Source organism: Phoenix dactylifera, unplaced genomic scaffold (assembly GCF_009389715.1).
Source record: "Phoenix dactylifera cultivar Barhee BC4 unplaced genomic scaffold, palm_55x_up_171113_PBpolish2nd_filt_p 001551F, whole genome shotgun sequence".
NCBI classification, from domain to species: domain Eukaryota; kingdom Viridiplantae; phylum Streptophyta; class Magnoliopsida; order Arecales; family Arecaceae; genus Phoenix; species Phoenix dactylifera.
Window position 1 is genome coordinate 33,979 of NW_024068859.1, and position 17,441 is coordinate 51,419.

A 17,441-nucleotide genomic window follows, 5' to 3' on the forward strand; every position below is an offset into this window, starting at 1 on the left:
GTATGGATCATTATAAGGCTTTTGGTAGGAGTTCATAGCATTCGCTTGATCGTGCAAGACTTCTTTGAATGCCGGTATGGTGGGGCAATCTGTAGTGGTATGACCTGACATATCGCAGATACCACAACACTCGTTTCTAAGCTCTATAGTTTTGACAGGCTCAACCTTCCTAAGCTCAATTTCTTCTACCTTCCTAGTGAGGGCTGCCATTTTAGCATGAAGATCATCCCCAGTTCTGAGGTTGTAAAGGCCTCCCTGTACAGAGCTAGTAGGCTTAGGCAAAGACTTGTTGTTTCTATCCCCGTTATCCCAAAGTTGGGCAGTCTCAGCAAGGGAATCCAAATACTCCCATGCCTCATCAGGGTGTTTTTCTAAAAATCTACCATTGCACATGGTCTCTACAAATTGTTTTAACTGTGAAGATAAACCTTCATAAAAGAAGCTAATGGTTCTCCAAGTTTCGAATCCGTGATGAGGGCATGAGAGAAGAAGGTCTTTTAATCTTTCCCAACATTCATAAAATGTTTCATTATCTTTTTGTTGGAAATTGCTAATATGTGTTTTTAAAAAGTTGGTCCTTTGTGTGGGGAAGAACTTCTTTAAAAATTCTCTCTGCATATCTTGCCAATTTCTTATTGATCTAGGTCGCAGAGAGTTTAGCCATGTTTTGGCCTTATCCTTTAGAGAGAAAGGAAACAATGTCAACTTGAGGACATCCTCGGTGACATTTGGCACTCTAAATGTAATGCTCAATTCTTCAAAATCCTTTAAATGAAGATACGGACTCTCGGACTCTAACCCATGAAACTTGGGCAGCAATTGGATTACCCCTGGTTTGATGTCAAAATGACCTACATTATCAGGAAAAATTATGCATGAAGGCTGACTAGTCCTAGCCGGTTGTAGGTATTGTCTTAGAGTCATAACATGGGGTTCTCGTTCTCGATTGTGGTGACTCCCCGCATCTTCATTTAGATCAGCCATCTCAAAAGGTGTTAGATATTGCGAAGGAATTTCAGAAGTATGTCCTAAGGGATGATCTAAAGTTGTACGACTTAATCGACCGGTGTCGTCCCTATTCCACTTTAACATGCAAAATAATTCCCTCTCTTTTTTTTTCTTTCTTTTTTTAAAAAAAATATAAGTACTAACTAAAGATACCCTAAAACGACATCCTAAAACAAAAGTCTTATTCACAATCAAACATGCAACACAACATTACACCTCAATTTCTAATGTTTTTCTTAAATTTCTAGACAGCTCCTAACTGGTTTGAAGAGGACACCTAAGCCTCCAATCCGGTCCAATGAACCGAGTTGACCAGGTAAGCTCCCAGGTAAGTGGAGGGGTCACGATGCGTTCGCAAAGGTCCCACTTAAAACCCACTTGCCTCGAACAAATGAACTGTCTCCCTTATAGGGACAAAGCTTGCCTAGACATCAACTAAGCCACAGAGCGAAATTGGTGCAACTTTCGGCGGTCTTCGTCCTATTGAGCTCGAATGTCCTTAGGGGCCAACGTCTAGTTGATTTTAGTTAAGCTTGGGACATTTATGCACTGGGGTGATTTTTGGGCTAAGGACGAGTGATGAAATCCCGACCTTATCTTTTTAAATAGGTTCAGCCCTTAGAATATTTTATGTTGATGCCTTACACTATATGCAACAATCAAGAGATTTTTTTTTTAATATTTTATGACATGACATTAAATTTCATTGAATAGGCGATCAAGCAAATTAATTATTTTTTTTTAAATTTTATGAGTTGACGTTTGAAATTTGAATTCTGAAATTTGAAACTTGAAATTGGAAATTTTAGGTTTTTTTTTTTCTTTTTTTTTTGAATAATCACCCTTGATCTATTCTTAAGGTTTCTTTTCTTCAATTTTTAATTAGCAACAAGGGTTAATGAGATATAATAACAATATAATTCTGATTCTAAAAAATAAATGCAGAAAATTCAAAACAGAAATCAGCAAGGTTTCGTATTAATCTGATGGTCTTAAAAATATCAGAATGTCAATCAGACCGTTCATATTATCTAAGAATGTGTCTTGCACTAGCTGACCAAATTTTAATCAAATCCGACGGCTAATTTCTATGATATCAGAGTTTGATGCAAACTGTGTAGGGAATTAAAAATAGTAGTAAAGATGCAATTTTTTTTTTTTCAAAAGAAAAATACTAACTACTAAGGTAAAAAATTAAATCTAAAATTATGCTAATAACTCAGCCGTTCCCCGGCAACGGCGCCAAAAACTTGGTGCTTTTGAAAAACTGTTCTCCCAAGTGCAGGAGAATCGCACAAGTAGTATAACTCGGAAGTCCGAGGTCGATTCCTCAGGGAACGAAATATGGATTATTAGTTTAATTTCAGATTAATTGATTCAATGAACTTGTGGATTAAGATGATGGTTTGCAAATAGAAAATAAACTAGTAAATAGAGAGTCGAAGTTTGGATATATTAAAAATGGTGTAGGGATCCAGAATCTCCTTTAATAATATCAAGTTCATGCAATAAATTCTATGATTCTTTTGTTTTCTTTTAAAAAGTATAAGCAGATAAAATTTAATTATTGAGTATGTTCTTGATAACATGAATTCTCTTTTTAAGCATTCAACGTGCCTTAGAACGTCAACGATGAATCAAATAATTGAGGAAGACATGTATCAATAAGCATAAATCATAAAAGAATTTTCAACATATGAGAATCATAACATAATCAAAAGATAAATCGTATAAAGCAAAGGATTAGAATTTACATCATGAACTCGGTACACCAAAGGATCCTCCTTCACCCATCACCAAGGATTTTAGCTCATCATCTTCCTCTCTCTTTCTCACTCTTTTTTTTTTTTTTTTTTAATAACAGAAACAGGGCATCCCCTGTTTCTATTTTTTTTTTTTCTTCTTTTTCTTGCTACTGCAGCAGCCCGGCTCTCCTTTTTTTCTTTCGAATGAGCGCTCCCCTGTTCTTCCTCCCCCTCCCCTTCTTATAGATCGCCGGAGCATGGCGTGGAGGAGAAGCGGGTGCGGAAGGAAAGAGGCGCGGGCTGAGGCGGAGGAGGAGCGATGATCGCGGGATTGTTCTAGTGAAGATGAATCGATGGAGGAGGAAGACAGCTGCGGTTGGATCGCGATCTCTTCCGGATGGCCGCTGGGAAGCTTGTGAATGGCTGGAAGGTGAAGCGGAATCAGTGGAGGAGCGTTGCAGATCTGGAGGACGCCCGGAAGGGAGAACGGCTGGGTGATCGCCGAGATAATCATGAACGGCTGCTGGCGGCATCAACGGGATGCTGAGGTCTTAATACGGGAGCTGGGATCATGGAAGAATCAGTGGAGGAGCATTGCAGATGCGTGGGAGATTTGGGAGAGGCGGATCCCGGCTGGGCGCGGGTTGCTCGGATGCTGGGATTGTGCACGGGAGTGGAAGCCGCGGACGGATGCTGGGCGTTGATCACGGTTGCTGCGACGTTGGAGCTGAAACGGGTCCGGAAGAAGGGATGGACGCGTGAGCCGGTGGGAGACTCGGATGGATCGCGGACGGCAGGGGCGTGGACGAGTGAATTGCGAACGTCTAGGATCGCTGGGACTCAATTTCCGGAAGCTGGGATTACGGGAGAAAAAAGATCATGTGGGAGAAGCTTCACGGGCTCGGGCAGGATCAGAACGGAACTCATCACGGGTGTGGACGACCTGGAGGGGACTCGTTGATCACGGGATGATCGCTGATGTGGCCATTTCGGATGTCCCATTGCGTGTTGTCTTAGGATGGCTGGCATATACCCCTCGAGTGCAAGTGTGCTTGAAGATTGGTGGGTTTGATCACCATGACCAGGTTGGGCGTATGTGGTCTAAGTTATGCATTTGTCTAGGCCCAATTTATTCTAAATACGCATTGTAACTTTGATTTCTGATCACCTGCACCCAATCAAAAATATAATATTAAATTAGTGATAATATCGTTATCCGTTGGCAATAATACTAATTTAAGTAGTATGTAGATCGTACTTTTGTACTCTCATCATTGATGTCTAGGCAAGCTTTATCCCTATAAGGGAGACAGTTCATCTGTTCGAGGCAAGTGGGTTTTAAGTGGGACCTTTGCGAACGCATCATGACCCCTTCACTTACCTGGGAGCTTACCTGGTCAACTCGGTTTATTAGACCGGATTGGAGGCTTAGGTGCCCTCTTCAAACCAGTTAGGAGCTGTCTAGAAATTTAAGAAAAACATTAGAAATTGAGGTGTAATGTTTTGTTGCATGTTTGATTGTGAATAGATTTTTGTTTTAGGATGTCGTTTTAGGGTATCTTTAGTTGGTACTTATATTTATATTTATTTTTTAAAAAAAAACATAAAAAAAAATTTAATTAAATTTTGTATGCTAGGTTGGAATAGGGACAACACTGGGCGTTTGAATCAAAAAATTTTTGACAATTCCTTAGATCATATTATTAAAACTCTTTCGCAAAATCTCAGATCTGGGGTGGTTGGGCTCACATTGAACACTGCGGATCGCTTAGCATCAGGATTGGCTCCGGGTGTAGGTAGGGTAAAATCTGCAGGGGTCATGCAAATACATGGGCCCCTTCCCTTCAGGCATTTTCTGAATGAGAAGATTCTCTTTCTACATTCTAGATATATGATGGCTGATGACGATGTAGGAAGTCACCATGGTAATGAAGGTAGACCCCCAGTTATGACACTTCGACAATACTTGCACCCCACTAGGACTAGTCAACCTTCATGCATGATTATTCCTGAAAACGTAGAGCACTTTGAAATCAAACCAGGAGTAATTTAATTGCTGCCAAAGTATCATGGAATGGAATCCGAGAACCCTTATCTTCACCTTAAGGATTTTGAGAAAATTAGCATCATATTTAGAGTGCCAAATGTATCGGAAGACGTCCTTAAATTGACCTTGTTTCCTTTTTCTTTAAAGGATAAAGCCAAAACGTGGCTGAACTCCTGGAGACCTAGATCGCTAGGAACATGGCATGATATGCAAAGAGAATTCTTGAAAAAATTCTTTTCCGCACAAAGGACTAACTTTTTGAAAAGGCACATTAGTAACTTCCAACAAAAAGACTATGAAACATTTTATGAATGCTGGGAGAGATTTAAAGAGTTGCTTCTCTCTTGTCCTCATCACAGGTTTGAAACATGGAGAAGCATTAGTTTCTTTTACGAAGGGTTGTCTCCACAGTTAAAACAATTTATAGAGACTATGTGCAATGGTCTATTTTTGGAAAAGCAACCCGATGAGGCATGGGACTATTTAGACTCTCTCGCAGAGACTGCACAATTATGGGATACAGGAGATAGACTGAATAAACCTTTACCTAAGCCTACTAGCATTGGACACGGGGGCCTTTACAACCTTAGTACTCAGGATGATATTCAGGCTAAAATGGCAGCTCTTACTAGGAAGGTAGAGGAAATTGAACTTAGAAGGATTGAACCTGTCAAGACCGTAGAACATAACAGCGAGTGTTGTAGGATTTGCGAGATGCCTGGCCATCTCACCACTGATTGCCCCACAATACCCGCATTCAAGGAAGTCTTGCACGATCAGGCCAATGTTATGAATACCTATCAAAAATCTTTCAATAATCCTTTTTCGGGTACTTACAACCCTGGATGGAAGAACCATCCAAATTTCAGGTGGAGGAATGACCAACCTCAACAAGTATATAACCCAACTCCTCCACCTCCGCAACCTCATTATGCACACGCACCCCCTCAAAAATCCAGTCTCAAAGAAACTTTGCAATCTTTCATGCAAGGTCAAGCTCAAATCAATGATGAATTAAGAAATCAACTGACAACGCTGACCACTGCTTTAAGTGCTCAAGAGAAGGGTAAGCTACCAGCTCAACCACAACCTAACCCTCAAGTCTACGGCGATAGCAATGCATCATCTTCAACTTTGCATCAAGAACAAGCGAAGAGTATAATAACTTTGCGAAGTGGAAAGGTTATTGACCGACCAGTCCTAGAACAAACATAAGTCATACTTGATTCCGACCCTCCCAAGACAAAAGAAAAGGATAACGAAGAAACTGAAGCACCAACATCTACTGAAAAAATTAAATGTCCTTTTCCTGCACCATTTCCACAAAGATTAAAGCCCTTGCAAAAGCTTGAACCAAACTCTGAAATTTTTGAGCTTTTTAAGCAAGTAAAAATTAATGTACCTCTTCTTGATGCAATCAAACAAGTGCCTTCATATGCAAAATTTTTGAAGGATTTGTGCACTGTCAAGCGACGATTAAATGTCAAGAAGAAGGCATTTTTGGCTGAAAATGTGAGTGCGATTTTACAGCATAACATTCTTCCTAAATATAAGGATCCAGGTTGCCCAACTATCTCGTGCATCATTGGCAATTTTAGGATTGAGCGAGCATTGCTAGACTTGGGAGCGAGTGTGAACTTGTTGCCATATACGGTATATGAGCAACTCGGTTTGGGTGAGTTGAAGCCAACAACTGACACCTTACAATTAGCTGATAGGTCAGTGAAGGTTCCTAGAGGGATTATCGAAGATGTGTTGGTCCAAGTAGACAAGTTCTATTTTCCTGTTGACTTTATCGTACTGGACACACATCCGGCTTCCAATTCACCAACTCAGATTCCGGTTATCTTAGGACGTCCATTCCTTGCAACTTCTAATGCATTGATCAATTGTAGGAATGGTGTCATGAAGTTTTCTTTTAGCAATATGACCTTGGAACTGAACGTCTTTAGTATAGGTAAACAACCCAGTGATCATGAAGAAAGTAAAGAAGTTGAATGGGTTGAAACCATTGCGAAAGAATATTTGTTAAAAGAAACATTTACTGAATCGGCCGACAATGGTTTAATAGATTGGTTTTCCGAAGGTACTACTGATGATGTGGTTCCACCTATTTTAGATAATTCGGATGTCATGATGGTCAATAGGTGGAGACCGAGAATAGAGGAATTCGAGCAGTTGCCCTCACAAGGGACAAAATTTGTACAATCTCGAAAAAAAGCACCCATACTTGAGCTGAAACTCTTACCAAGGGAACTCAAGTATGCCTTTCTTGGACCCGATAACACTTTTCCTATAATTATCTCGACTGAGCTCGATATTGATCAAGAAGGAAAATTACTTACGGTCCTAAAGAGTCATAAAGAAGCACTTGGATGGTCGATTGCAGACTTAAAGGGGACTAACCCTTTGATTTGCATGCATTGGATATATTTGGAGGATAATGCGAAAACCACAAGGCAAATGCAGCATAGGCTGAATCCGACAATGAGAGATGTGGTTAAAACAGAAGTCCTTAAGTTGCTTGATGTGGGTATTATTTACCCGATTTCCGACAACAAGTGGGTGAGTCCTACTCAAGTTGTGCCCAAGAAAGCGGGTCTGACAGTAGTCAAAAATGACCAGGGTGAACTAGTCCCAACTCGTGTTCCGACGAGTTGGCGCATGTGTGTTGACTATCGAAAATTGAATTTGGTCACTAGAAAAGATCACTTTTTCCTACCCTTCCTAGACCAAGTTTTGGAAAGAGTTGCAGGACACAAATTCTATTATTTTCTAGATGGCTATTCCGGGTACTACCAAATCAAAATTTCACCTGAGGATCAAGAGAAGACTACCTTCACTTGTCCTTTTGGCACATTCACTTTTCGTCGGATGCCATTCGGGTTGTGCAATGCACCTGCGACATTCCAAAGACGCATGCTCAGCATTTTTGAAGACATGAACGAGAAATTTTTAGAAGTGTTTATGGATGATTTCTCTATTTTTGGCGATTCATTTGATGATTGTTTATTACATTTACAAGCTGTCTTAGCTCGGTGTATAGAAAAAAATCTGATACTAAATTGGAAGAAATGCCATTTCATGGCGCCAAAGGGAATTGTCCTAGGACATATTGTTTCATCGAAGGGCATGGAAGTTGATAGAGCCAAGATTGACTTAATCGCCAAGCTACCTGCACCCAAGATGGTTAGAGATGTTAGATCATTTTTGGGTCACGCAGGATTTTATAGGAGGTTCATCAAGAACTTTAGTGTCATAGCTCGACCATTATGTTACCTCCTATCCCTTGATACACCATTCAATTAGACTGAAATCTGTCAAGAGGCATTTGAAAAGTTGAAGTCTATGCTTAGCACTGCACCCATCGTGCGACCACCCGATTGGTCATTACCTTTTGAGATCATGTATGATGCTAGCGACTATGCGATAGGAGCTGTCCTAGGACAATGCAAGGATAATAAGCCATATGTCATTTACTATGCAAGCAAAACCTTGAACGATGCTCAAATGAATTACACCACCACCGAGAAGCAATTGCTTGCAGTAGTATTTGCATTAGACAAATTTCGCTCTTATATCCTTGGTGCTTCTATTGTTATCTTTACGGACCATGCAGCGCTAAAATATTTACTGAATAAGAAAGAGGCCAAACCATGCTTAATACGATGGATACTTCTACTCCAAGAATTTGACATCACTATCAAAGATAAAAAGGGAGTAGAGAATGTGGTTGCTGACCATCTATCACGGCTAGTTGTTCATGATTTGGTGCCACAGTTGCTCATCAAGGACTCGTTCCCTGAAGAGCAATTGTTTGCACTTTCTACTATGCCATGGCATGCTGATATTGTAAACTTTCTTGTCACGAATCGGATGCCGAAGCATTGGGGATCGAATGATAAGAATAATTTCTTGCTTGAAGTAAGGAGTTATTATTATGATGCCCCCTATTTGTTCAAGTATTGCAATGATCAAATCTTTAGAAGATACATACCGGATCATGAGATGCAAAGTGTACTCTCTTTTTGTCATGCCAGTGCTTGCGGAGGACACTTTGCATCTAAGAAAACGGCAGCTAAGGTGTTACAATATGGTTTTTATTGGCCTACACTATTTAAAGTTGCCCATGAGTTCTATAGGACATGTGACCCATGTCAACGTGTTGGAAGTCTAACTCGTAGGCAAATGATACGTCTTCAGCCCATTACTGCTATTGAAATTTTTGATATGTGGGGCATCGATTTCATGGGCCCATTCCCACCGTCTTTTGGATATGAGTACATTTTAGTTGGTGTTGAGCATGTGTCCAAATGGGTGGAAGCTGTGTCTTATCGAACAAATGACCACAAACCAGTTTTAAAATTTCTTTAAAAAAATATATTTTCTAGGTTTGGGATGCCCAAGGTTATAATTAGTGATGGGGGAAAACATTTTTGTAATAAGCCTTTTGAGATCCTGTTACGAAAGTACGGTATCACTCATAGAATTGCAACTCCTTATCACCCGCAGACTAATGGCTAAGTAGAGTTAGCCAATCAGAAGATTAAACGAATTTTAGAGAAAACGGTGAATCCATCATGCAAAGACTGGTCTTTAAAACTTTCTGACGCATTATGGGCTTACCGTACTGCTTATAAAACTATTCTTGGTATATCCCCGTATCGGCTAGTCTATGGAAAAGCATGTCATCTATCTGTTGAAATAGAGCATAAATCGTATTGGGCCATTACAAAATTAAACTTTGAATTACAAGATGCTGGTTTAGCTAGAAAATTACAACTAAGTGAGTTGAATGAAATTCGTCGGGATGCATATGACAATGCTAGACTTTGTAAAGAACTAATAAAAATTAGGCATGATAAATCAATTCTAAGAAAATCTTTTCAACCTGCACAAAAAGTTCTTTGTTATGACTCTCGCTTACATCTATTTCCTGGAAAGTTACGATCAAGATGGACAAGTCCTTTCATTGTAAAAACTGTTTTTCCACACGGGGCAGTTGATATTGAGAATCCACAGGATGGCAAAATTTTTAACGTAAATGGATACAGATTAAAACCTTTTCTTGAGAATTTTGCAAATGAAGAGGACTCCTTTTCCTTAGGGGAGCCTTCTTATGACTGAGCATGACGGCCAAGGTATGTGTATATTAGTTAGAATTATTTTTTTTCCTTTTATTTCTAGTTTTCTTCTTATTTTGTAGGTCTTCTTTTCTGGAAATCAACAGCTCAAGGTATTCTTCTTCTCTCCAATATTATTTTTTCTACTGTCTCTAATATATAATTTTCTTGCATCTTTTACATTGAGGACAATGCAATGTTTAAGTTGGGGGGAGGAAAATATTTTGCAAAAAAAAAAAACTTGTTTTTGCATTTGATTTATTCTATTACTTTCTTTTCTGAGCAAATGCACATGTATTTTCATATTGAGTTTGTGCAACTATTAAGGCAAGGAACACATGCATACTATGACTGATCAGAGACCTATTATTAGATCCCTACACGTGTACTTAATGATAATAGGAAGGCCTCAGGAGTTCATATTTGTTAACTGCATTTTTGTTAGCCTTATTCGTAAAAGAAGTATGAGTATCCTTGTTCATACCATAAGGTTCAGGATTTGGTTTTCACATAAAGATAGAGGTTGAATATCCTGACTAGATTACTTAGGTGCCTTATGATCCGACCTTGGTTGACCTATAGTCACGATGCAGTCACATATATAATAAAAATATTTATATGTTCAGTCTACCATCTCTTTTCTTGCATAATTATTATTCAAAAAAAAAATACTTATGATGACAAGTCTGGCCTCGTGGCGTAGTCTGGTTCGAGTAATTAAGTCCGAGGGGTGTTTCACCTAATGTCTTGAGCCAACTGGATCGGGGGTCATTGACTGAAAGCTCGCTACATGGACCTTACTAGAGCCTAATAGGGTTGAATAGCTATAGTTATCATGTGTATTGACAAAAAAAAAAGTAAAATAAAAATAAGCATGAATGAGTTAGTTAGGCTGAACCTAGTGATATGTGGTAATGGCTGGTTTGACTCCATTGTATTGGACCTCCGTGTACCTGGGTTGTTTAGTTGGGATTGATAGCTCTTTCTTTACATGCGAACCATTCTTGACAAATTTAGACAACATGTGATATTTTGAAAATTTGATGGATCAGTTTCCAACAAATTGTAGAAAACAATTTTGAACTTGAGTAGTACCCCTAAAACTCAGGCGGTGCCCTGTTGTGGTGGAGGTATTAATACTCTGAAAAAGTCATGCGATTTGATGCACACTACACTTTTATATTTCCTTGCTTTGACAGTTGCCATACTTAAAAATATATATCAATTAATTACATGTGTATTAGCTTAAAATATATTTCATATTTCTATTAGAATCTCATGTCATATCATTCATGATGTTTGTGGGTAGCATCCCTGAAAATCCTCACGAGACAACACTCGTCCACTAGGGTAACCTAGGAGTTTAACGGCTTGTTGCACGTGCTAAGTGCAATCGTGATTCCTACGAAAGTGAGTGCTTATCTTAATTTTATGCAATTAGTTCTAATAAAACATCAAAGGATCAACCAACACCTTTTGCACTCTCATTTTATTATCTGCTCGTAAATTGCTAGAGACTAGCAATAAGCTAGTTGGGGGGTGTGATGAGAGCACAAAAGTACGATCTAAGTATAAATTAACTTAGCCTAATGCTAACAAAATAATGATAAATAATAGGTGTTAACATTTGCATGATTAAATATTTTATCCTTAGCACTTATTATAATTTTCATCATTGAACAGAGCCGTTGGCTCTTTTCAGCTGAATCAAATTCAAAACTTCAAACCGAACAACTACCTCATTCCAACTGATTAACCCTTCATTCAACCTGGATTAATTCCAATCTTCCTCCCCAAGCACCACGGAAGAGCTTTTCTTCCGGATTTCTTCCCTTCCGCATCCAAAGCTCCTTCCACGTCATTTTCTCCCCTGTTTCGGAATGGAACCACATGATCCACGGGTAAACTCAAATCCCAGCTCCTTCAATCCGTTTTCTTCCTTCCATTTGCAAGAACCCAGCGTCCCACATGATCCTTGATAAGTGCTTAATAATTTATAATTTAGTTATCTTTCCATAGCACTTATCAATGTTTTTAAACTGATAAATACATATTTTACCATGAAATTGAATAAACATTGAATTAAATTTAAATTATGGTAAGAGGTAAATAATTCTTTTCTCAAAACAGACTCTAAACTTGTCTCTCTCCTGGTTATAATCTTTCATGAAAACATATAAGGAGGAGATTGTGTTGACCCGATTTGGTAACCTAATGGAGTTGTAATCAAGCTAAGGCTATAATTAAATGGGTTTTGGTCCTAATTAGATTGAAAGCTATAATTAATTATTTTTGTATGGGGAAAATGTTTGATTAATGTTATTAAGTCACGGTCCTGTTTTTAGTTTTATCGAGTCTGGTCTGAAGCAGTTTAGCAATAATTGAATTTAAATAACATTGGGCTCGAGATCAAGTTCAAGCAAATTAAAGATCATAACCTACCTCAAATCCAAAGCCAATTCCCAAACCAATCCTATTCCTTTCCCGCGACCACTATCCAAGCAATCCAACGGTTCAGAAACTCCCGTCTCCGCATCACATTTCCAAACTAAGCAAAATAGAGGAGATCCTTGTTTTAAATTTATATATGCCCATTTTCATGTCAAAATAAAGCAAGAAAAATAATTTTTCCCAAAAATTACCGGAATCACTGTTCAGGTGAACAGTATTCCGAGGTAACACTGTTCATATGAACAGTGTTCCGTGAAAAACACTGTTCATATGAACAGTGTTACAAAAAAAAATATAATATATAAGCCACTGTTTATCTTCTTCCTCCCTCCTTGCATCAGGGCCGTCCACCTTCCTCCCGTCGATCCCGCGTCGTGCCCACCGCGTTCATGCCATCTCCTCTTCCGGATTCCCAGCTCCTCCGCCATCAACCACGTGCGGCATCTCCTCTTCCGAATTTCCAGCTCCACGCCGTGACCAGCGCCTCCGCACGGCTGCCATTCCGAGCAACCGAGACAGCATCGCATCCCAGCGTATCACGCCATGGATCCGATCACTTTCTTCTTCCGCTTCCCCCCCAGCATCCTGTTTCTCCGCCATCAACCGGTGCAGCCTCTCTTCCCAGCTCCTCCGCCATCAAATCTCTGTGATTCAGCCTTCTCCGCGATCATCGTCTGCCCAGCCGTCCGTGATCGGCTCGTCCAGCTCCTTCCGTCGATCCCGCGGCCATCTCACCTTATCTCATCTGCACATCAACCTCCCATTGATCCAGCGGCCATCTGCATTCAACCCGGCACTCCACGGATCATGCTTTCCTCCCGAGATCCAGCCATTCGCCATTTTCGTCCGCGAGCTGCCCTCCAGCATCACGCCCCGAAATTAGCCGCCCGTGATCTCTTCTCCCTTCCCGAATGAGCACACTGGATGACTATAAAAGGGGGGGGCTCGGTTGAGAAGAAAGAAAAACAGGGGAGACCCCCTGTTTCAGTGAAAAGAAGAAGAAAGCCGAGAGGGAGATGAAGATGGGAGGACTTCCGGCCACCATGAGCAGCTAAGCCTCGGTTTAGGGGTTTGATGAAGCCATGGATGAGTATTTGTGTTGCATTTCTTTGATTTTTAGCGTTGTAAGACAGTTGCATACTCGATGAAATTATGATCTTAAAATGTCTTGTTTAATTTATGTAAGATGTTTATCTTGTAGAAAGTCTTTGCATGAATTAATCTAGTTTATCGAAATTGAATCCAATACCTGTGGTTTGGAAGAGATTGCTATGCAACTATCGGATTTATCTTTGAAAAATTAATCCTCAGATGAATCATGCTAAATAGGACAGACCATGCCTATCCTTAGAAAAGATGGTTTGTGCCAGGCTTAGATGACTCATACTGTGGGTTAGATTTCAGCTTTTTGTATAATTGCCCTAACTTGTAGTTAAGAGCAATCAGATCATACACGCATCTAAGTCATTGAAAGCATCACAATTACGAATCCATCGGTGGATTCTAGCCCTAAACACCTCTCTCCATAGATAATTCATACTACTACACCCATATTAATTCTTAGTTTTTATCATTTACTCTAGCTTATCCCCTTTGAAGTAATCATTTAATTAGGAAAAATAACTTGTCTCCAATCCCTGTGGACCGACACCCGTAATCACTATCCTACAGGATACGTGCTATTGCGTGGTTTATTTTCAAAATTGAAATAACCGATCAATTTTTGGCGCCGTTGCCGGGGATTGCTAGCATAGTTAGTTTTCTTATTAAAAAAAAATTATTTAAAAATTAAAAAAAAAATTTCTTTAAAAAAAAATTTCTATTATTGTTACTTTTCTTATCTTCTTTTTCTCCCTTACTAATTTTTATTTATTTATTTATTTTTTTATCAGGAATCGAGGAAAAAAAATCTGGGATGATCAAAAGGAGAACTGCCGGAAAAGAAATGCTGTAGAGGTTTGCAAAAAAAAAAATATAAAAAATAAATTGCTGGGGAAATTTCCTTTGGTAACCTCTAAACTTTTCTTATTTAAATTAATTATTGGTTTGAAATTTTGTGGTGATTGTTTGATTTTAATTATAGCAAAATTGTGAATGCATGCTTGATACACATACACAAATCAATTTGCACATAGTAAGGGCAATCACCCCAACAAGATAAGAGCCGGATTTCATCACCGGACTCTTGCCCAATTTAGGTGAACTCAATCTCACATAGTGTCATCTTTAATTAAAATCAATTAGACGTTGGCCCCTAGGGACATTCGAGCTCAATAGGACGAAGATCACCGAAGGTTGCACCAATTTCGCTCTGTGGCTTAGTTGATGTCTAGGCAAGCTTTGTCCCTATAAGGGAGACAGTTCATCTGTTCGAGGCAAGTGGGTTTTAAGTGGGACCTTTGCGAACGCATCGTGACCCCTCCACTTACCTGGGAGCTTACCTGGTCAACTCGGTTCATTAGACCGGATTGGAGGCTTAGGTGCCCTCTTCAAACCAGTTAGGAGCTGTCTAGTGATTTTAGGTCAAAGACTAGGATTGATATGCTTTTCTCTTTTATTGCATGCTTGATTGATCGAGTACTAGTGTATGCACGGTAGTCGTTCTAGAGTACAAAACCTATTACCTTTTGACCCTGAAATAGAACGAACCCTTAGGAACATTCGAGCTAAGATCAAAACATTAGGATCATCCCCACCTCTTAAGATGGCTGAAGAACAACCCAAACTCCTGAGGGAATACTTTACTCCCACCATTTATACTTCCCCATCTTGCATTCGATTACCTGAGGTAGCAGCTGTACAATATGAAATAAAGTCTAGTGTGATCCAAATGCTCCCATCTTTTTATGGGCTCACCAATGAAGACCCATACAAACATTTAGATGAATTTCTTGAGATTTGCACCACTGTCAAGATTCAAAACTTCACTGATGATGCCTTGAAACTTAGGTTATTCCCCTTCTCCCTTAAAGATAGAGCCAAACAATGGCTGAATTCTTTAGAAGCTAACTCAATTCGTTCTTGGGATCAAATGCAACAAGAATTTCTTAAAAAATACTTTCCCATAGGAAGAACGAACCAGTTTAGACGTGCCATTATAAGCTTCTCCCAAACTGAGGGAGAAGAATTTCATGAAACTTGGGAGAGATTTAGGGACCTAATCCGTAAATGCCCACATCATCAAATACCTAAGTGGCAGCTAGTGCAATGCTTCTATGACGGATTGACTGAACGAAACCGTCAGATGATTGATGCCGCATGTGGGGGGACATTCATGCTTCAAAATGAGCATGAAGCATGGAAATTATTTGAAAATCTAAATGAAAACTCCCTCCACCATGCTTCATGTTCTCGTCAAGCACCCCCGAGTTCTCAAAGAAAAGGGACCATTTGTGAAATAAGTCATTCTATGGACCTGTCTAGCAAGGTAGATGCATTGTCCCATAAGATTGACCAATTGATGATAGGTGGGCATTACATGAACTCTTCCCAAGCACAAGTGTGTACTATTTGTTCTAGCCCATCCCACCCTATTCATGAGTGCCCTTCAGCGCCCCAATTCTCCGAACTCGTGCAAGAACACATCAATGCTGCTCAAACACTGCCTAGACCGGGTAATGACCCATTTTCCAATACATATAACCCGGGATGGCGAAATCATCCAAACTTTTCTTGGAAGCAGCAAGCTTCGAACACAGCCCAACCCTATTCCCAAAATTTTCAAAATTCTCAGAATTTTCAAACCCAACAAAATATTCATCCCTACCGTCCCTCGACTCAATTTCAACACACTTCTCCTCCACCCCAAAGAAACACAGCCTTTGAGGAGAAAGTGTTGAACGCCCTTCAAGGTTTGGAAACCATTACACAATTAGTGCACTCTCATACGCAATCAATCGCCAAGCTAGAATCCCAAATAGGTCAACTAGCTAATGCACTGAACAAGCGAGAGGAAGGAAAGCTTCCAAGCCAACCACTAAGTAATCCTAGGGGACAATACATGGCTCAAGAAAATCAATTAAATGCAATTCATCATGAACAAGCCAATGCTTTGACTACCCTAAGGAGTGGACGTATAATAGACAATAAGATTGGGGAGGACAACAATAAGGAAGGTGAAGAAGAGGATAGAAATGTGTCAAATGAAAATCTAAAACCTTCTTCTTCTTCTTCAGCTAGTCCATCTTCTGCCAAAACTCACATCCCAAAGGCCCCATTTCCTGAAGCTCTTACTTCACCCTCTCCATTTGGCAAAAAGGGAACTTCATTAGAAGAGATGATAGAGGTCTTCAAACAAGTTAAAATCAACCTCCCACTCCTTGATGCCATCAGACAAGTTCTCTCCTATGCCAAATTTCTCAAAGACCTTTGTACACAAAAGCGAAAATCTAGGACACATGTGCCTAAAAAGGTCTTCCTAACTGAGCAAGTGAGTTCTATTCTCCAACACAACACCCCTCCGAAATTCAAAGATCCTGGTGCTCCCACCATCTCCTGTGTCTTAGGAAATAATTTCATTGATCGAGCACTCTTAGATCTAGGGGCAAGTGTCAACCTTTTACCTTATTCAGTTTATGAGAAACTTGGGTTAGGTGAGTTAAAACCAACCTCGGTATCCCTTCAATTGGCTGATCGATCTGTAAAAACACCACGTGGGATAATTGAAGATGTTCTTGTCAAGGTAGACAAATTCTATTTTCCAGTAGATTTCATTGTCCTTGATATGGAACATGAACCTAATCCTAAGAAACAAATCCCCGTGATCCTTGGGCGCCCCTTTTTAGCAACAGCCAATGCGTGCATAAATTGTAGAACGGGGGTAATGAATATATCATTTGGAAATATGAAGGTAAAATTAAATGTGTTCAATGCAGACGACCAACCCGCAAGGGAAATTGAATGTTTTATGATAGACAAAATAGATGACCTCATAGAAGGAGATGCAAAAACTATCTCACTATGTCTGGCTGAAGACAATAAACTTAGCGCTTGTTGGGAGGCAACCCAATTCTCTTAGATTATTTCTTAACATTGAGGACAATGTTAGGTTTAGGTTTGGGGGTATTC

At 39.7% G+C, this 17,441-nt stretch overlaps 1 non-coding gene and 1 pseudogene across 1 annotated transcript; one reads left to right on the top strand and one right to left on the bottom strand.

Annotated features, from left to right (window-relative positions):
• Nucleotides 1-463: 463 nt before the first annotated feature.
• Nucleotides 464-563, top strand: LOC120108779 (annotated as a pseudogene).
• Nucleotides 564-15,454: 14,891 nt separating this feature from the next.
• On the bottom strand, nt 15,455-15,560 carry LOC120108780. The gene has a single exon (XR_005509992.1). It is a non-coding gene; the product is annotated as a small nucleolar RNA R71 (small nucleolar RNA).
• Between the last annotated feature and the right edge of the window lie 1,881 nt (nt 15,561-17,441).